This window comes from Bubalus bubalis, chromosome X, assembly GCF_019923935.1.
Source record: "Bubalus bubalis isolate 160015118507 breed Murrah chromosome X, NDDB_SH_1, whole genome shotgun sequence".
NCBI classification, from domain to species: Eukaryota; Metazoa; Chordata; class Mammalia; order Artiodactyla; family Bovidae; genus Bubalus; species Bubalus bubalis.
The window spans coordinates 109,430,386-109,452,594 of NC_059181.1; positions in this window are offsets into that span (position 1 = coordinate 109,430,386).

Genomic DNA, 22,209 nt, shown 5'->3' on the forward strand with positions numbered 1-22,209 from the left:
TGGCACTATATGGGGAATTACGGTACTGGGCACTTGCCAGGAGGAAGAGAGTGTGTGCTTTACATGGGACTGAAATGTCCCTACTGTTCAGAGAAAGGAGATTCAGAGAAGATGGCAAAATTGGTGCCTTTTGCAGCAGCCAAATTTCCATCTCGTCGTTGTGTGCTGGCAACGTGATGCCCAGAGCCAGATCACACAGGCTGGTGTCACATTGCCTCAGCGGCAAAACAAACAGCATTAGTAATCAAGTCCTCTGGGTGTGGTGGCAGATGCCTGGCTGGCTCGGGAGGGCCATAGTGGTCGCCTTAGAGTTTTGGGGTGGTCAGCAAGCCAGATGTGGTGCCACACTGAGCCTCAAGCAGGGCTCAGCTTCTTTCCTGTCCTGCCCTGTCCCCAGCCCTGTCCCACAGAAGCTATCCTTCCCAAGACGTGTCATCGTCCATCCCTGAGTCCTGGCCCTGTTTGGCTCCTCATTCCTAAAGACCAAATATGGCAGTGTACCACGTCACGGGTGCCACTCCTCCATGCTCAGTGAAACTGGTGGAATCAGAGCGGAAGCCTCAAGAAAGCTATGGAGTATAAGTTCTGTAGGGTGGCCATGAGGGACTGAGTTTCTGTGCAGTGGGATGAACAGCAAGCCAAACATTTCCTGCCTACTCTCCCAGCCAACACCACGCCAACCCCTCTTGCTGTCTGCTTGTTCCTGATAATGAAATGGCCATTTTGCCTGTGTAACGTTACTGATTTTATTAGTGATTATTGATTTTCAATTGTGGTTTCCCGGGACTGTGGGATGGAGCAAATTGATGGCATCTCCATCCATTCACTTGAGGCTGTGGGCTAGGACATGTGCAGCTCAACCATGGCTGAAAGGGTATCTTCCTGCTTCTTCATTTCCTTCCACTCACTGTCTTCTCAAGAATCCTCCAACTCTCTTCCTCCAAAGTCCCAGCTACAGATGGGAGCAGATAGGGCTTTAAGTGGAGACACTGATGATTTTTTTTTTCCATGGCTCCGACTGATCTCAAGACCCACTCTGCACTCATTTTCCCCTGGAGGAAATGCTGGCTGGTGTCTTTGGCAAGCTCTAATAGCAGAGACACCTAAGTGCAGACTCCTAAGGTCTGGAGGCAAAGTCATACCTTCTGTGACAGAGGTTTTCCTTCCTTTAGAAAACAGCTCTTGGAGTGCTACTATGCCTTGGTAGAGAGTGTTTGACCGTGGAACCCCAAGTAACCGTAAGTCTGCAGTTGCCCATCATGAACTAGGTATTATTAAATCCAATAAATCATAAGGTCAGGTAAGTGCATCCTTTGTATGGTGAAAACAGTATAATTGGACTTTGGATCCAAGAAGGTACAGAGATTCAAGTAAATGACACAAACAGATGGTCCAGACTCTTGTGTCATCTGCATCTGTTGTGTTGACCATACCATTCCATCAGCTCATCCCTACAGCTTCATGGAGTTTCCCAGTGCCCCACTGATGGAGGTTAAAATGATCTGGGCCTGGGTCTCAACTGGCTTGGTACAATGTATTGGTAAAAGCTCAGAAACAAGTGGACTGCAGCTCCATTCCAACTCTATTCAGTGATAACATAAAGAAGGGTGATAAAGGGAAATACTCCTAGTGGGTGGAGTTGCAAGTGACAGAGTTGGTTATCAACCTGATGTGGCGGGAGACGTGGTCTATAGACCACTGAATGGGAGTGATTGCCATAGCCTATGGTCATGTGTCAAATTTTGCCCACCTTCCAAATTCATGTGTTGAAGTCCTAAGCCTGGTGCCTCAGATTATGAACTTACTTGTAAATAGAGTCATCGCAGATGTAATTAGTTTAGATGAGGTCATACTGGAGTAGGGTGGGCCCTAATCCAATGTGACTGGCATCTGTATAAGAAGGGGAAGTCTGGACACAGAGACACATATAGTGAAGAGATGCAGGGAGAGGTGGCCATCTATAAACCAAGGAAAGAGGCCTGGGACTGATCCTTTTTTCAGAGCTCTCAGGAAGAACCAACCCTGCTCACTCCTTGATTTTGGACTTTAAATCTCCAGAATCTGGAGACAATACATTTCTGCCCTTTAAGGCACTTTGTTATGACAGTCCAGGCAAATTAACACACTAGTTGGCTAGGGGCCCAGAGGGAACATGCTTGGAAAATCATGTTCATGGCCAAGAAGATGCAGGAATGGGCATGGGATTCACCAGGATGACCATGAGGCCAAGCATCACTTGTAGCACTGGGCCTGATAGAATAGCCCATTAAAGGCTTATCAAAGATGATAGTTTGGGAATAACACATTTGGCTCGAGGGGCTGTCCTCCAGGACACAGTAAGGACATGGACCCAATGGCTGATATACAGTCTCCAATAGCTAGGACCCACAGGGGTGGAAGCCAAGCGCTGGACCTACAGACGAGTGGGCCTTCTCACCGTCACTTCCAGTGACCCCTTTGTGAAATCCGTGCTTCCTCACCCTGAAGCAGGAAGCTTCCTGGCCTTCAGGCAGATTAGAAGTTCTGGTTTGCTGGGATGGACTTTTTGCCCCAGGGGTCACAGTAGCAATTCCATTGAACTTAAAGCTGCAGTGACCATCTGGTCAGTTTGTGTTTCTCATCCCTGCAAGCCAGCAGGAAAAGAAACAAGGGATTAGGGCTCGCTATAGCAGTGGTGGGGACAAGTATGCTTAGAGCCCAGTAAATTCCATGGGGGCATTTTCTTGGTGCTTCCACGTCCAATAATAAATGCGCACAGGCAATTGCAGGAACCGTGGCTCAGGGCAAGGTAGCCACAGGCTTTAACTCCTCAGGGGTACAGGTGTGAGTCGCCTTCCCAGGCAAAAAATACAGAGCAGCCGGAGGAACAGAGGGTGAAGGAGAGCACAAGGACTAGCAGTTATGGCCCTGGCATCAGCTGTTGCACCGGGGACTGTCACTTTTCCATGAACCCTCTTGGATTAAAGTCTCTGCAGAGGTTGCAGCTGGTCAGCACCCTGAAGGGGCCTCTGGGTAGATAGAGTGGTCTTGGACTTTAAATGTCTTAAGGAAGAATTGAAAGCATTTTCTCAGAAATGAAGGCCCCATATGGTCCCATGGGAGGGGACATGATGGAAGGCCCCTCACTTCTGTTCCTTCGGGTCATTCTCCCCGCCACATCCTCATACATAAGGCTTTGTCTTAGATTCGACTTTCCAGGGAGTGCAGGCTGAGGGAGTAAGCACAAGCCAGGCCTCACGGCGCTTCCAGACTGACTGGAGAGGAAACAGGACATTATGTAGCTGGTGTAATGTCTCTCATTCAGTATGGCAGGAATGTGGGAGATCACAGCAGCCTTAAGGCCTAGGAGGGCTTCCCTAAATTATGACACATGTCTCATCAGGAGAAAGCAGTGTGGGCCGTTGCTCTTGAGGGGAGTGTTTTTTCAGGGCTGAGGGAGTAGGGGTGTGTCCAAGACTGTTGGATGTTTCAGTCTTAGAAGCAGAGCTGGCTGTGGGGAAGGGGGGCAGCTGGAGCTGTGAATTCTTTCTAGAAGAAGTGAGGCCCTGCAGGAGATGAGGCAAGATGGGGTTCAGGACCCAGGGGGATAGGTCTCTATCCACAAAGGAAGCAGCAGCCCTTTTCCCTCTGAGGTTGAAGAGAAAAAAGGAGGGGAGGCTGCACAGGGTGGGTATGCCAACTTAGAAGTGGCAAGGACCTAAAAGCCTCAAGTTGACAGACTCGGCCCTTCTCTGTGAAGCCCAAGTTGAGTTGGCCTGCTCTCAGAGAAGCCAAAGCTTAGCCTGTGGCTGGCGGAGTTGGGTGGGGCTAGCACCAGAGGAGGCTGGTGGTGGACTCCTGGCAGCTGCTATGGAGGATTCCAGGGGATCAAATAGATGGAAGGAGCGGTTCTGCCCCTAGAGGAAGGCCGTGTAACTCTGCTGAACAAAGAGGGCTCGCCCTCTACACCCTGAGTTGCTCTGAGTTCACCTTTCCCTCCTCTTGATCCCACTGCGTTCTCTTTCTACCACCCCTTCTGCTCTCTCAAATGCTCCCGTTCCCCATCCCCTTGGCCTTTGCCTGAGTTGTCCCTCATGCAAGCAACAACTGGTCTCAGATCCACCCCCCACCAAGCCACAATGCACATTCTTCAAATTGCAGTGTAGAGCCCCACCTCTAATAAGCTATCTCTGTGATTAATACTGACCATTCTCGAACCTCTGAGCAAAAGCCTAGCGTCCTATGCACTCCTGTAATTCCGGCTGCTCTTTGAATTTAGCCAGGACCTAGCTCTGGGCTCCTGTTAGAGTGTCAACTCTGAAGGGCAGGGGCAAATCTCTTGCTCCCAACCTCCCAAATACACAGGAAAGAAGTCTCCAGACTTCCTTGAGGGATCAAAGATTTTCAGAGGTGAGCCTGATCCAGAAGGACAAGACTGTTCCAGGGGTTCTCAAGCCAAGTCCAGACAGCCCTAGGACGTCCAGTAGGGATTTCAGGTCATTCCTGAGACCCTTGGATTTGGATGCAGGATATTATGTATACATATGAGTACATATGTGTGCTTCTGTGTCTTTTTCTGTTGGGGGGGAAGTTCCATAACTTTTCTCAGCTGTTCAAAAACATCTGTCACTCCCAAACAGCCCAGAATCACTGCTGTAAACTTTTCCTGGAGGACATAGCCTGTGGGGGGCCTGCACCCCACTACACAACTCATCGGCTGTTACAGTGTCGAATCCAGACAGTCAAATGGCTGCTGCTCGCAAGTCCCTGGGCCACTGCCAAGGGTATTGAGGCCATAGATATTTGCACTCAGGCAGAAGCCACTCATAACATTCCCAAATATCCCCATGAATGGATGACAACTAATGGAGACCCAACCAGGTTTATAAGTCTAATAGAAATGTAAAAATACTAACCTTTCAGAGTTGGAGAAGGCTGTTTAAAGGCCACCAAGTCCAATATTATTAGCAATGTGCCCTCTGGAACACAAGTTGTACCAGATGTTAATAGAATGGCTGTTATAAGAGAATAGGTTTCTGAGATCAAAAAAGTGAAGGAGATTCTGCTTTAAACAACACTGAATGGCACTCTTTCCAGTAGGACTCCTCAGAGTCATCATCAGATAATGGAAGCTGTGAATTGCAGGGGGGAGGTTGAGTGTTGCTCAACTGGAAAGTGCTTTGAGATGCGTTTGCAGAGTACCTGGCAGAATAGCAGTCTTCCCTTGACCAGGTTTGTGTTAGAAACCATTTCCTGAGATTTGGGGAGATCTGTTCACTCCCTATTTAATTGGAGAACTCTATGGCCATGTGAGCTTCCTTGGAGATGTGTGGAGGGTGGGGGCAAATGGGGGTGTTTATCTCACCACCCCTAGTGTAGGGAAGACTTTGGTCCCAGATGCCACCCCAAGCACTTGATAATTATTTATGATAGCCAGCAGGGCTCAGGGCTTTACCATGGGATTGGCTCATGAGATTCTGGGGGCTGGCTAGCCCCCAATTTGGAGGACAGGCCACCCGGCTGGAAAGGTGGGCAGAGTTGATGATGTAGTCTCGAGGCAGAGTTTCAACTGATTAGGGCAGTTGGTGACAGAGGTGGGACAGCCAGCTCCACAGGGTGCAGCTATCACTCGAAGCAGCCTGCTGACCGAGAGTCACACGTCTCAGGGTAGCAGCCCTCTGGCTCTTAAGTCAGGCTTTGGGGCTGAAGCTCAAGGCCCAGCCATGGTCTTAGCCCAAGGGGGCTGTTATGCACCCCTCCCCAAGATTTTTCCACTAACAGGAGATGTTCCTACAAAAGCAGTAGAAACTTGGCAACAGTCTGGGCCCAGCCCCCAAGGGTTTTATTTGCCTGGGTGTTTGTTTGGAAGTGTCTCTGGGTGGTGTTTTGCGGGGGCCTGTGTACTCAGGCCTGTGGGCGGGGACATGCAGACCTCCTGCCTGGCTGGGCTGCGGAGTGTCAACACCCCTTGCATGAGCCGTCCCAAAGACCTGGAGCCTGAATCTCAAGCCAGGACTGTGGGTTCCACAGATTCCAAATGGACACGTTTCTGGGAACTGCCCCAAACTGCCCTCTGTGCAGGCTAGTGGGCTGGGGCTGGGGGGTCAGAGGAGGGGGTGTCCCCTGGATTGGGCCTGTCCCAGTAACCTCAGAAGAGACCAGCCCCCTCTGTGGCCTCAGCCACCCCATCTGTATAATGAGATGGGAAGACAAGAATGATCATCAGGGTGCTCTCCATCTAAAACTGGTCTTAATAGCAGAATTTGAAGCCTTCTCTTTCCCTGGTATGGAGAGAGGTATTCCAGAGAGTTCTATGGAGGACTCTTTCTGGAGTTGGGTCTCAGGAACTGGCTGTAGATGGCTAGTGGCTAAGCATGGCTTGTTTGCACACTTATGTAAAACAAACAAACCCACAAGGTCAGGCACGTCATTCTGGGCACGAGGGATGTCAGTGCTGAGACTGGGGAGGAATCAAAACCTTCAGGAGGCCCAGCCTCTAAGATTCCTCCATCCTGGCCTCCCTCCCTCCTCCCCAGGCACAGGTCAACTCGAACAGCTGAACAAGGACACCAGACATGTCCTCTTGGATTGTCTGGGGAGGGGGCTGAACAGCATCATTGTTCCCATGTCACCCCTCACACGGAACACACCCTCCCCCATTTTGCTGAAAGAAAAACGCCAGGATTCCAGGAAGCAGTGCAAATGGGTGTTGACCTTGGAGCCCCAGAGCCATGAAAGCAGCTTGCCCTCAAAGCCGTGTTCACTCACTCTTTCCTTCTGGGCCCCAGGGTGGCTGATCCCTGACTCTGATCACAGGGACTGCAAGAGACACCCTGGCAGTCAGCCCTGAACCATGCCAAATATAGAAGGAAGAGCTGGCTCAGCCAAGGTGCTCCAGGGAGGCATCCTTTGCAAGAAGAAGAGCCTGGAAGCCTTAGTTCTTGTTCCTGCCTTGGCCTCCTGGACTTCTATAAGAGGACTCCCTCAGGTATGCACAGTTCCTGACAGGTTGCCAGACATGTTCTAGCCCATTCCATTCATCCATTCATCCGTTGATTCTTAACATCTGCTACGTAATTTATCAAGACCTGGTTGTGTGCTGGGCATCAGAGGTGAAGTGATGACAAGACCCACCTCATCACGACCTTCCTGATGCTTTCCATCCTGCAGGGGAGACAGACAAGGAACAAAGAATTCCAAGAGGGGTACATGTTTCAAGTGCTATGGAGGTCTACAGCAGTTCTGAAAGGAGTTGGAAAGCACCATGGTCAACACCGTGTGGTTAGAACAAGGCAAGCTGGAGCATTGGATCCCTCGTGTCCTGTCTCATTCGTCCACTGACCTCGACCAATGACAAGGTCCTGCACTGGCTTCCTTTTAAACCAGGTGATGAAGCCGAGACCTTGGCGAGGTCCCAAGAAGGCCAAGCCATGGGTAATCAAGACCACTTACCAACCTTCACTTGGCGTCCATGCTGGCTGGCAGGGCCAGGATCAGCCCTGGGACTCCTGATGCTTGGGAGTGGGACAGGGTTACAGAGACTTGAAGGGGCCCTGTTGGACTGGGGTGGGGATAGAGTGACCTGCCTCAATAGGGAGTATCATGGATATGCATGTGTTTAGCCTATAAGGGGAAGCAACCATGTTGGGTCCCTCCTGTGTACAAGAAACTTTCATATTATAAGTAAGGAAGCCAAGACTTAGAATGGGTAGCCATGTGACTAGCCCAGTGTCACTTGGCTAATAATGACCAAGCTTGGAGCTGACCCCACTTCATTGGGCCCCATGGTCTATTTTATCTGCACTATGCCATACTGCTTCAGAGGGTTTTGAAGGGAAGAGGACCTGGTGTTGACTGTCCCCAGCATAAGGGAGTTCAGAGGGCATCAAAGTGTCAAAAAGGGGCAGGAGGGTGAGGCTGTGTGTCTCCGCAGCCACCTCCTTGTGCCTCTCTGCCCCGTTACAGAGGTGTCAGTCTGTACCTGTGACTTTCTATAGAGTGGGGGCTTGGCTCACGCCCACTGAGCCAGTTTTCCCAGAAATTCCCAGAAAACTCTGGAACTCTGGGACAGACCCCTCCCACTAAAGTACTGTTCCCTTTGCTGCTGCACTAATTTCACTCTCCCAGCAGCTTGCCCTACTGATAAGGTCTACCAGGAGCAGGGAGCCCTGTCCTCAGCCCTATGACCAGACCCATCAGCCTTCTTCCCCTCTCGGGATGGGGCTAACAGGTAGGCCCCAGACCCTGGCACTCAGGCCTACCTTTGCTGTGCTAAATCCTACGGTTTCAGGCCAGAAAGCCAGCCACACCCAGACACGATGGCTTATTGTCACTACCCAGACAATTTCAATATCTCCATCACGAGGAGTCCCATCCATTCCAGGGATAAATCTGTCACAGGAGGAATCCGAGGAATTCTTTAGGCTCTCAGATTCCACCTTTTTTATTTTGGGGTTGAGGAAAGAAGGGGTGGGAAGTACAAAACTGTATCCTCAGCCCCAACCCTGGTGTCAATGAGAGAAGGATGGTTGGGGAGCCCGTGCTGGGAGCCCAAGGGAGTGACGGCCCCTCTCCCAGCCTCACCTTCTCCTTAGTCACTGTGGCCACCAGGTCCCCACAGCCATTTCTGGTTTAATTAGACCCCTCTGGATCCTGGGCCCTTCGGGTCCCTCACTGCCCTGAGTGGGGCTTCTCTGGGGGCCCTGCTGCCTATCCTGGAGGGGGCATCCCAGCGCTGGCCTCTTTCGCCCCCCTGCCTTCATCCTCAGGCCCGTCCTGGTCCTCCGTGATGGCCAGGTGGGAGCCCGTGGGGAGAAGAGGTGGGCACTGCCGGCTGTGTCACCGTGTCCTGTTCTACCTTGTGGGGACAAAGCCATCCCGGTGGCACGGGGGATTGGGCGCCCCTTGGGAAGCTGGTCAGCCGCACAGGGACCTATGTGGGGCCAGGACGGCTGCTTCTGAGATGCATCCTGACCTTTTAGGGACTGTGACCTCGGCAGATGCCACCTTCAGTAGGTGACCAGAGTTGCCGAGACTGGGCCTGGAGTCTCTGAGGAGAAAACCGCCCACCAGGTCCCAGCGTTAGACCAGCCCCTCCTGGTGATCGTGTATGGAGCTGCTGAAGCTCCCACAGTCCACAGGCACCTGGGGAGGCCCTGCCAAGGCCCTGGCCCAGGACACAGGGACCCCATGGTGCCCTGACTTGCATGTGACCTTGGGCACAGCCCTGCCCCTATGGGCCTGGTCTCCCCACCTGTCAGTAGGTTGGGTGGCATGGGGGGAGGGGTGCTGGCTGACCTGAAGGGCCCTGCCTGTCCCACCCATAGGCCCCCAGGGACTGGGACCAACCTGCTCAGGGCTCCAGGTGTGTCAGAACCTACCCCCTGGGCCAACCTGTTCGGTTCTGACTGCCTGCTGCCCTGGAATGGGAGGCCATGCCAGCCTTGGGCCCCTCTGTATCCCCCTTCAGTTCCACCACACCTACAGGAGCCACCGTCCACATTGTGGACCGTGTGGGTCACAGGGTGCACCCGGGGACACCCTGCGTTCTGCAGGGGTGGTGCCCAGAAGCCACAGGTACAAAGGGCACAGCAGAACAAAAGCTGGTCGGCCTCCTTCAGGCTGGGGCTGAACGACGCCCCCACCTCCCAGGCTACCACCCTCTGGAGTCCCCACTGCAGCCCTGGGAGGCAGTTTCTTGCTGTTGCCACTGTGCAGATAAGAAAACAGTTACCTACGGCCACACAGTGCCCAGTGGGGGTGGCGCTGGAAGCCAGTATTCCAACCCAGGTTTGCTTGACCCCAGTTCCTTAAACTGCTGCCTTCTCGCTGTGCTCTGAGACCCCTGGGAACTGAGACCCTATCTGAATGCCTGGCCCACCCAGTGCACAGAGCTGTGCCAGGCACATGGCAGACATCTGGATAGATCTCCTGGCCACAGGAGCCATCAGCCCGCTAGACTGGAAGCACTGCCCTGTCCAGGCCTGTCCTGACCCGTGGGGTCTGCAGCGAGGCAGCCTGTTTTTGCAAAGGGGCTTCTCTTGCCTTCCCAGGCAGCAGGGGCTGGTTTAAAGGTGATGAGAACAGGCTCAAAGGCCCTGGGCTCTCTGAGGAAAGGAAGAAGGCCAGGTGGGCTCCCAGCACCCGTTCAAGTACACATTAGATCCCAAGGGAACCCCAGAACCCATCAAACCACAAGGCCCCAATGACTAAATTTTGGGGGCAGGGCGGGGCTGGTAGGGAGGAGTAAGGGGGGATGTCTTCAATGTCTTCCAAGGAATTTCACTTCTAGAGATAAGCATAAGTTACAATCTATTTGCAGATAATACATGCCTTGAAAGACAGATTGGTTGCTTGCATGGTCATTGTACCCCAACTTTAATTAAACCTTTTAAAACGAAAACCTGCCTGGCATTATTCTGCTAATTGACCTGACCTGGTGAAAGAAGGCCCTGTCTGGGACTGCAGTGATTGTTTGTTAATACAATTTATTTCTGCGGTCTTGCCCAGATTCCTATTATGTATTCAAGAAGTGTGTGGGCTCAGAGCCAGTCATCACAAAGCAAAAAGTAATAAAACCTCCAAAGACTCCTTCCCCCGCCTCCCCATTTCTGGTCAGACTCTGTCTCGGTTCCCTGTCCAGCAGTGGGGATTTAGAAGTCCCACTGTTCACTGAATGAGCAGTTGGAAGGCCCACCAAGTTCACAGGGCTGGGGGTGGGTGGGAAGGCTAGTGGCTGGCATGAGCAATATGGCATGTGGCTCATTCATTAAGATTCCCTTTGGAGAAACCAGTGATCGTGGCCAGGGCAGCCCTGTAGACTCATCCCCTTGGTGGCTGTGGTGCCCTGAGCTGCAGTAGCATTTCCAGAACCTCAGATCTGGCTGCCCTGTCTGTTGGCTGCCCACATGTCTGGCAGGAAAGTCAGTGCCCAGAGCCTTGGCTCCCTGGCAGCAGGACAGGGCTTGTGGGATGGCCTTCCTTGGGGCATGAATCAGGCTCCAGTCAGGTGCTGTGGGGCCTTTGGGAGGTGATTAGGTTTAGAGAAGGTTGTGAAGGTGCAGCTTCCCTGATAGGATGAGTGTCCTTATAAGAAAAAGAGAAATCAGCGCACTCCCCACCATGTGAGGACACAGCAGGAAGGCGTCTATCTATAAGCCGGGAAGAGAGGTGACAACCAAGAACTAAATTCACCAACACTTTGATCTTGGAAAATGTCTGTTGTTTAAGCCGCCATCTATGGTACACACATACACACACACACACACACACACTGCATGAAACCTACAGGTGCATATGTGCACATGTACACATCAGAGAAGCATTCACGTGTCTACCTGCAGACACATCCACATCCAGAAGCATGCTCACATTCATGTGCCTGCAACCACAAGATGCATGCACACAGCACGTACACGTCAACCCTCACCTTCCAACTTGGGTACCCCAGACCTCTCTGCTCCTGGGCGTCCAGTCAAAAGACTCCACTCTGGGAATGGAAGCCAAGTCCAAGCAGACCTGCAGTGTCCCATTCATCCTACAGGCTGAGACTCTGAGTGGCCTTTTCAGAAAGACATGGAAAATCCTATCCTAAGTCTCGTGGATGGGACAGCACTCCCAAAGGCAGGGCATCTAAGTCCATGCTTTCATATTCACTTGCACCACCCCACTCCCAATGCCACTGGCCTGGAGTGCCCAGAAAGGGGCACTGGGAAGGGTCCGAGGAGCAGCAACTGGAACTCTGGGGTGAGGGGAGGGCAGGCAGGATTGACTCTGGCCTATGGGCGTGTGTGTGTGTGTGTGTGCATGTGTATCAGAATCTGTGTACACATGCACACCAGCATGTGACTGTGGGTATATATGATTATGTGTCTGTGTGTGTGTGTAAATGTACACACATGTGAGAGTGCGTGTGAACTGTAGGCAGCAGCCCTTGCTGGGCACCCTTGAAAACGCTGAGTCACCAAAACTGCCCTCCAGTTCAGGCTAATGTAAGCACCTCTAGGGGACTGATGAACTGGTTCTGGGACCTCAAAATCCATTAGAGGGGCTGGAGGACATTGTTGGCAGAACAATGGCCTCCCCTAAAGATGTCAGCATTCTAATTCCCAAAACTGGGGAGTTTGTCAACTTCTGTGACAAGAGGGACTTTGCAGATGGGATGAAATCAAGGATCTTGAAATGGGAAGATTTCCCAGCTTATCTAGGTGGGCCCCAGAGGTAATCATAAGGGTCCTTAGAAGAGGGTCCGAGTGAGAAGTAGGACATGTGACAAGGGAAGCAAGAGGTTGGAGTGACATGAGGAAGGGCCATGAGTTGTGGAAGGACATAAGGAAGGGCCAGGTGATGTGGCTATCTCTAGAGGCTGAAAGAGGCAGGAAACAGACACCCCTTGAGCCTCCAATAGGAACAGAGCTTGCTGACACACTGATTTTAGCCTCATCACACCCATTTCAGCCTCCTGACCTCCGGAACAGTAAGAACATAAATGTGTGCTGTTGTAAGCCACCAAGCTGGTGGCAACTTGTTCCAGCAGCCACAGGGAATTCATACAGGAAGGAGTGGGCTCTTTAGGCCTAACTTTGAGCCAGGCCCTGCGCACAAGGGTTCACAGCACTGCTCTCATTTGACTTGCAGAAAGGTCCCCATGGGCTTCCCACTCCAATGCCTATGTGACAGAGGGGGATCATGGGACAGCAGCTTGTCCATGTTCACCCAGCAAAGATGTGGCAGCACAAGGCCCGAGCTGGGCCTGCTGGGCCTGGGTCCTCTGCTCTCTGAGATGTAGGGGAAGGGGACCACCAAGGCCGGAGGGTAGATTCTTGGGTCATCCGGTGCTGGGGCAGGAAGGTGCTGCTCTGGATCTGGTGGGACTCAACTTCTGTCACCAACTCCTCCAAACGCCTGGGGCTGGCCAGGCATCAGGGAGCACCGGCAGCCCCCTGCCCTGGCAGCGACTCTCTGTCTAGCACCATATCTGGATGTTGATCTCAAGCTTCAGTCAGAACATCTCAGGAAACTGTGAGGCAGCCACCGCCATGGCCAGGCAGCCTCGTTCTGTCTCGACCAAGGGGATTCTTGAACGCCTTTGCTCAGGCCTGGCAGATCAAACACTGAGCCTCAGAGAGCAAAAGGGCCTTTGCCAAAGTTCACCCAATTGGGTCAGTGTCAGATCACCGCACAGCCTGAGGCTCCTGACTGCCAGCCACTCACACTTGTTGGCTGAGATCATTGGCCGTGATTTATGGGTCAAAGAGGCCCAATTCAATAGCAGGCCCAAGCGACACCCAGTTAGCCTGTTAGTGTGGTGGCCAGCAAGGCAAAGTGAATTTCTTCACTGGCCCTTATGAGAGCTGTTTGAATAATGCAAAAAGGTGTTAGCATTGATCTGGGAGGCTTGCTTCCTAGCTGCTTGGGTTAGCAGTGATGACTGTCTGGCTTGCTCACTTTATGGATCATGTTACCTTCTCCTTTGCATGACACCCCCATGGCGAGAAGAGCCAGAGCAGAGGAGGGCTGCACAAGCTTCCATCTCACCAGACTTGAATCTGGGGGGATGGGGGGGGAGAAGCAAGCCAGGGAGAGACCCTCCCATATCGGGGTCCTGCACTTTCCTCTGGCTGCCAGGACCCTCCTTTGGGGCAATGCCAGAGACAGACAGATAGCAGCAGCTGTGTCAGGAAAACAGAAAGATGGAAGCAGGCTCCAACTCACTGGGGACCCCGCAGGCTCTCCTGCAGTTTCTAACTGGTGTTGCAGAAAGTAGGTCTGTACCCTTGGTCCCCCACTCCTAGTTCCATCTTCAGGGGCAACCCCAGGTCAGTGGATCTCAGACGGTCAGAGCTGAGGTCCTGCTCCCAGGGAAAACGCAGAAGCTAGTGGAGGAGAAACAGGGAGCTAAGGTCCCCCTAGGGCACACATCCCCAAGAATCATGGGTGAGGGTCTCAAGTCTTTCAACAATCACCCCCAAGTGTGTGAAATGGATCTTATCCCATTTCATGAAGGATGAAAGTTAGACTGTTGCCAGAGTGGAGCTGACCAGGGATGGGACCCCACCAAGAGAAGATGGACCAATGGTAAGCCACGTGCTGGACAGGCCCGCAAGGGGCCCCTTGTCCTCTGCACCACAGGTAGGGGTTTCTCATTGACATGCATCCTCATTTGGGCATTGCTGTATCTTCATTTCTGATTGATCTTCAATATATTTTCCTGATTCCAAAGTGGTTAATGGTCTGTAAACACATTCTTAAATATACCTGGTGGCTATTTAGTCAGTGCAATCTTTTTTTATTATTCCAATACAGTGTTTCTCAAAGTGTGGTTGACAAACCAGTGGTAATAGTATTACCTAGAGCTCCTTAGAAATGCAAGTTCTCAATCCTTGCTCCAGCCCCAAATAGATTGAAGCAGAGATTCTAGGATTAGGGCCCACCTGGGACTGGCTACATCACTGGTGGTGTGTGCTTAGTCACTGAGTTGTGTCTGACTCTTCAACCCCATGGACTGTAGCCCACCAGGCTCCTCTGTCTATGAAATTCTCCAGGCAAGAATACTGGAGTGGGTTGCCATTCTGTTCTCCAGGCGGATCTTCCTGACTCAGGGGTTGAACCCGGGTCTCCTGCATTGCATGCGGATTCTTCACCATCTGGGCCACCAGGAAAACCTCAGTGTGAAATGTAAATGCCAGATCCCTACTTCAAAAATTGTAAGAATTTCAGGAAAGTGTCAGCAGAGCATTCAACCAAGCAGAGATCACATGCCCATGAACCTGCCTTCGGCCCGTGGTGTTTTCCCAAGCCTTTCAAGTCATCTGATGCTCGCTCACGAGTGAGGACTACTACTTCTGTTGAGATTTTTTCATTTGAAAAGTAGTACTTATGAGTTAAGGAAAATTTAGAAAATACAGAAAGATACAAAGAAGAAAATTTAACAGAACTGAAGATGATCTCATATCCCAGAGACAATCAACTGTTAACTTTGCATCATATTTCTTTCCTGTTTGTTTTTTTTGTTTAAAGCACAGGTTTTGGATTTTTATATGCACATGTGATCCCACTGAGCATACCCATACACTAACATGCTATCAGAAGCATTTTCTGTGTCATCACCTCTTTGCTGTAAATATCACTTATAATGGCTATGTACCTGTGTTGGCCATGTTTTATTCTCTTATCCTCTCCCCCCACCTTTTTGCTCTGTTGTGGTGGTCTGAATTCACCTCAGCTGCACCAGACAACCCCTACTTTCTGTCCCAGAGCTATTTTACCATAGCAGTCTGATTAACCACTTTCAGCATGTGTGCAAATCTGGACATGTGAGTCAACACTCACTAAGGCATTCTTTGATAAACAGATAGTCTTTTCTTCCATGTCTCGGGCAGACAATCAAACACATACTATTGGGTCTTTTGAATGTCCCCAGCTAGTCAGAGACCCAGTTGCCCACAGCAGTGACCAATGCAATAACATACCTCCCTTCATTCTTTCCCGTACCCCCTCCTATTCCCCCGAAGCACTTCTCTAAAGAAACTTGTGTCAGACTCTCTTTCTGAGGGGACTACATGCCTTGATAATATTCTTCCAATCAAGTGGGTAGAGCTTTGCTGTCTGACCCACTCTCAGTTGTAGGCACTTGATTGGTTCCCAGTTTTTCTTGGTTTTATACCAAAGTGGATCTTTCTGGGTGTGAAGCTTTCCTGTATACAAGTCAATTTCCCAGGACAGAATACAAGAGAGAGAATTCATGGGTCAAAATGTTGAGCGTTGTTTAGGCTCTCAATCCTGCACTGTCTAAAGAACAAGTCAGCTTTCAACTGGTTGAGCCAGCTTCACTTCACTGATAGAAAGCCTCTTAGGAAGCTCTCCTGGCCTGAAGGTGCAGGAAGTATGGCCTGGACACAGTTCTCACATGATCCACTGAGCGTATGTGACAGGATCCAGTCAGAGGCAGGGGGTGGGAACACAGAAGTCTTAGTTTCCCGTGGCTACCAGAAAAATGTACCACAGGCTGAATGGCTTAAATGGCAGAAATGTATTGCCTCACACTTCTAGAAGCTGGAAGTCTGAGATGAAGATGTTGGCACTGCTGATTCTTTCTGAAGCCTATGATGGAGAATCTGTTTCATGCTTTTCTCCTAGCTTCTTAGGGTTTGCTCAATCTTTGGTATTCCTTGGCTTTTAGAAATATCATTCCAATGCCTGCCTTCATGCTCACATAACATTCTTCTGTATGTATGATGTCTTCAAATTTCCCCTCTATATAAAAACACCAGTCATGGTGGATGAGGGACCCAGACCACTTCAGGATGACATCATCTTAACTAATTACATCTGCAATGACCCTATTTCCAAGTAAGGTCACATTCTATCTATCTAATCTATCAATAAATCATCTTAAGAAATTGACTCACATGATTTCTGGGATCTGGCAAGTCAACTTGCAGGACAGGCCTGCAAGCCAGACACTTGGGTGAAAGTTGATGCTGTAGTCTTGGGCTGAAGGCTGGAAACTCTGCACCTCCATGGAATCAGCAGGAACCAGGCAAGACTCCTCCTTCAAACCACAGCCCCAGAAGCACTTGGGAAGTTATAGGTTGAGAGAGCCATGGTCCCTGTCTGGTAGTGGATGTGGAGTGGAGCTTTTCCTGAGCCAAGGCCCTCCAGCTACCAGGTCAGCACAGGTCCTTGCCAGTGCAGGACCCCCAGCAAGATCAGAAGAACCACAGATTAGGGCCCAGCCAGCTCATCTCTCATTTCTCAGAGAGGATGCTGAGGCCCAGAGAAGACAAAGGTCTTGCCCGGAGGTCACAGAACAAGGAAGCCGCAGTCAGGCCTGGGACCAGGTACTCTGGAGTCCCATGACTTCTCCGTAGCCCAAACTCGGCAAAGCCAGAGGGATGTGGGGAGTGACCTCCAACCTCCTGAGGCAGAGACATACAACAAGGTAAGAATCCCAGTGACGGCTGACCTCAGCGAACGAGTACGCTCACACTACAGCTCTGCATTTAAGGAGATGGAACTACTCTGGAGGTTACATCTTGGAGCCAGCAGATGCAGATTGGGTCCATGTGACCACTGGATCTTGTCATTCTATCGGAGCCTGTGAACTTGCTGTCCCCTCCCTTCAACAGACAGCAGACAAGAACAAGAGGGGTGAGGGCTCTTGTATAAAGCCACACAACTAACTCATGGCAGAGCTCCCCCAAGCTCTTAGAAACATTGCTTGTCAGTAAGCAGAGGAGCCTCTGACTTGGCATCCTTGGTTGGCAGGAGAGGGGGTGGAGCCAGCTGGAGGCTGAAGGCCACACCCAGAAGTCTGAGCTCCACTGCCTGCTCAGAGACCAAGAAGACAGCTGCAAGCCAAGTGGGCAGGAAGGCCCTGTTATCAGTGTTGAGGTTGCCTGTCATTGGAGGAAATGTGTTTTCTGCCCTCAATTCAGGGGAATTCAGGAGCCCTGAAGCCAGTCACTTAGTGCAGGGTCTTCCTGCTCCCCCTGGGTCAGGGCGGGTGTGCCTCTGATTTCAGGGGGTCGGGGAAAGAATGGGCAAGTCCACCTGAGCTCCAAGTACATGAGAGAAGGTGTGCTCTGAATCTGGCAGAGTATCCTGTTTGATTCACAAAGCAGAGTGAGAGAACTTACACGCGGCTGTCCTGGCAAGCTTGGAAAGTAAGAAACAAAAATCTCCCAGCCACAACATTTTCTAGCACAACTTCAGGCAGAAGAGTTATGTAATTGTCACTTAGTCATACTATTAAATATACAAACTGCCAGGTTGATAACAGGGTGGAGGAGGGTGCAACAGCCCCACCCCCCAGCTCCTCAGGAACTGGGTGCCTGGCAGCAGTCATAGCCACTTCTGGGCTAAGGAGCCTGAAATTGGGAGACAAGAGAAGCCAGCTCCCCTTTCATCCAGCCTGGTGTGCCCCTGACAATGGCTAGAAACAGAAAGCCCTGCCTAGATCACCTAGATGACCGTGGCAGTCCCAAATTTGGGAAGACGGATGGCCAGGGAAGCCAGTTTTCCTGAGGCTTATTGAAGGGGCCAGCTCCAGAGGTGCCCTGGAAGAGGGATGGGCTTCAGGCTGCCCCCCACCTCCAGTCTCCAAGGAGCCTCACCCCAATAACCATGGACAGCCTCAACCTGGCTTCTGGGCCATGATCCTGCTTGTAGTTGAAAGGCAAGTAAGGGGTGATGACACTGGAAACCTCAGCGCCTAAAGAAAAATGGCATTCCTTATGCTATGTGGCCCTGATCCAGATTCAGTTGTTGATCTAAGAACTGACACACCACACACACACACACACACAGAGCACGAGAGAGCACTGTTGTACTGAAAAAAAAAGAAAAAAAAGAAAGAAAAAAACTGTTCAGGGAGTGGCAAGGATAAAATCTTCTCAGAGCATTTCTGGCTATTAAGAGAGCATGAAGCCAACTCTGACCACACATAAGGCAGCTTAACGCCCAGGAAACGACACCAGATTGACCTCAGCAGCCTGGTGCCAGTCCGTGTTCTGCCACTTGTTAGCTCAGTGACTTTGGGCTCATCACTAGCTCTTGCTGAGCCTCAGTGGCTGTAACACTAAAATGAAGGTGGAGGCCTGTGAAGTGCATTCTTATGGCTGCTACACATTTTCCCAGGTGTCCTCCAGCTTTCCCGTCTCTGGTGTCACTGCTCACCTTCCAGGCTGACTGCAAACTCAGCTCCCAGCCTGGTCACTGCCTCTCTGTGCTTGATCCCCTGTGAGTCCACCTCCTCTGACTGGCTCATCTGGGGCTCTGCCTTCTGTTTCAGGGCAGCACATAACAGCCTTTGGCAAGATGTGAAGTATCCCAGCTCTACAGAAACCTCTCTTTTTCATGTGCCATCACAAAGCAAACCTCCAGCAAAGATACTTCCCCTCTTGCTTCCAAGGGCAAGGACAGACTGCCGCCTTTACTTTAATTCTGGTCCCGAAGTCCCAACACTTTCACCTTCTTCTGGCTGGATGGGCACCTCTAAGGCTTTTTCTACAATCTCACTCCTTTTCGCATCTTTAGGCTCACACTGGTAACTGCTTCCTCCAGGCCATCTCCAGAGCACGGAGAAAGAGGGTAAGAGAGGGAGAGACACACACACACACTTACACTGACAGAGACGCAGTATGGGAGTGAGAGAGCTTTTCAGAGACAGACTGAGCCTGTGTGAGGGGCAGGCGGGTAAAAACAGGTCTTAGTGTGAAGAAGAATGTGATGACAGAGAGAGCTGGGGAAGAGGAGGGAAAGGGGCATTTGGTTTCAGTGGGGAGAGCAGTGGCCTTCCCCATTGGCTCAGCGGTAAAGAATCCTCTTGCAATACAGGTCTGCAGGAGACCCGGGTTCGATCCCTGGGTCAGGAAGATCCCCTGGAGAAGGGCATGGCAACCCACTCCAGTATTCTTGCCTGGAGAATCCCATGGGCAAAGGAGCCTGGCGGGCTACAGTCCATGGGGTTGCAAAAGAGTTGGACACCACTGAAGCAACTTAGCACGCATGATGGGGAGAGCCGATGGGAAGAACAATGGAGGGAAGCTACGCTGTCAGCACAAGAGGAAAGGAGAAAGTCCAGGAAGGCAAGGGCAGGAACGAGCTCAAGCTGGGACTAGGCATCCGGGTTTCCTTTATGAAAGAAGGCAGCTGGGTGAGTGTGCTTTTTGTTTGCATCTGTCCACTTCAAGCTTGGGCCCAAGCAGGAGGTGTCATATTTACCAGAAGGGCTAAGGTCCTAAGGTCTCTCAGTCCACAAGATTCACACATGATTTGCCTTTTATTCTGGTGCCTGCCAAGTACAGAGGCTCTTTTGGGACCCTTCCAGTAATTGCAGTGTCCCTCCTGTGTGTCCCTCATAACTCCTCCAGGTTAGCTTCACATCCTTGCTGAGGTGTCCTCTACTTTCTCATCTTTGTCATTTTTCCAACTTGAAATTTCTCTCCTGACCCTCTCCACCCCATCCACCCTTCTAGGTAGTAAATCAAATGCCATCTCTTCCATGAAGTCCTCCTAAATTCCCCTGAGGGTAATGAATTGCTTCGCACTCTCTTCTCCAGGAGCAATTTGCTTTTTTCTCATTTAACTCTTCTTTGTTCTGCTGTGTGCTTCCTGTTTTCTAATTATGCAAGCATGCTTATGGAGACAATCAGGCAAAAACAAAAAAGCGTCAACAAAAAAGCTAAAGGAGAAAATCACCCATAATTTCCTTTCCAGAAACAACTACTGTTAAGATTTTGCCATATTTTTTCTAGTTTTATTTCCATACATAGTTTCTTTGCTGTATATACAAATTTGTATTCTGAAGCAGAGAACTATTCATGTTATAATTTCTGCTGTAGCCATCAACAAAATTCAGAAAACTCAAAAGGAGGGCGCTTTTGAAATGTGGTGTTGGAGAAGACTCTTGAGAGTCCCTTGGACTGCAAGGAGATCAAACCAGTCAATCCTAAAGGAAATCAATCCTGAATATTCATTGGAAGGACTGATGCTGAAGCTGAAGCTCCAACACTTTGGCCACCTGATGCAAAGAACTAACTCATTGGAAAAGACTCTGATGCTGGGAAAGACTGAAGGCTGCTGGAGAAGGGGACAACAGAGGATGAGATGGCTGGATGGCATCACCGACTCAATGGATGTGAATTTGAGCAAACTCCGGGAGATGGTGAAGGACAGGGAAGCCTGGTGTGCTGCAGTCCATGGGGTCACAAAGAGTTGGACATGACTGAGCAACTGAACAACAAGAGGAGGAAAACCTAATGTTTTTACTCATGTCTTTACTTTTTCTGTTGTACTTTTTTCCTCCTAATGCCCCAAGTTTACTTTTATCACTTCTATTTAGAGGCCTTTCTCTAGCCATTCTTTTAAGGTATGTCTACTGGTGACAAAATCTGTTAGTTTTCCCACAGTAAGATGTATATTCTGGATTTAGATTTCTAGAGTGACAGTTCTTAAAAAATGCTGTGTCACTTCTTTCTGGTCTTCATGGTTTCTGATGAAAAATCAGCTGTAATTCAAAATTTTTTTTCCCCAGTAAGGAAGGTATTAGTTTCCTTCACTCCTTTCCAGAATTGTCCTTTGTCTTTATTTTTCAGGACTTGATGTGTCTTGGCATATATTTCTTTGAATTTATCTTGTTTGGGGTTCACTCAGCTTCCTGTATCTGTTGATTTGTATCTTTGGACAAATTTGAAAAAATTTCCAGTCATTATTTTCTGAATACTTTTCCGACTCACATTCTTTTTCTTCTCCTTCTGAGACTTCAATAACATGAATCTTTAACAGTCTTTCCCTATAGTCCCACCAGCCCCCAAAGGCTCTGTTCATTTTCTTCCAGTCAATTTTCTCGGTTGTTCGGATGGAGTAAATTCTATTGTCCTATCTTCAAGTTCACTAAAAATCCTCTGTCATCTCAAATCTACTATTGAGTCCATCCAGAGAGATGTTCATTTCACTTATCACATTTTTCAGATCTAAAATTGCATCTAGTTTGCATCTCTTTTTTATGTCTTCTATTTCTTGGCTAAATTTTTTATATTTTTATTTGTTTCAAGCATGTTTGTCACTGATTGCTGAAGCCTTTTCATGACAGCTGCTTTCACATTCTAGTTAGATAATTCCAATATCTGCTTTTCTCAGTGTTGATGTCTGTTGATTGTCTTTTCTCATTCAAGTTTTGATTTTCTTAGTTCTTGGTGTGGCAAGTGATTTTGATTCTATCCTAAACATTTGAGGCATTGTGTTGTGAGGCTCTGGGTTTTATTTAGACCTTCTCTTTTCTGACACTGCTCACTGGGCAAAAAGGAGTGCTGCCTTGTTATTGCTTGGGGAGGAGTTTGAAACATCAGGCTTTCCATTCAATTTTCTTTGACCCCCAGAGGGTGAGTGGGTGAGAATGGACACCTTGTCACTGCTGTGTGACAGTGACAATGGGTGAGTGGGAACTCAGGTTCTCTATTAGGCTTCTGGAGACTCCTTCTTGGCTGAAAGGGGAAGGGACACCTCCTTACTGATCCCCTTGTGGCCTCCATGACACAATGAGAGGAGATTGCTTTAGTGCTGGAGGGGAATAAGACCCCACCCTCGAGGGTGGAAGTATAGGCTTTTCACTCAGACTCTGTGGATCACAGAGTGTGGGGTGGGTGAGGGTCACAGGTTTTTCACGATGTGTGGTTGAATTAGAGCAGCTATTTCCTAAAAGTTTGTTGCTTTTTTATTCTCATCCTT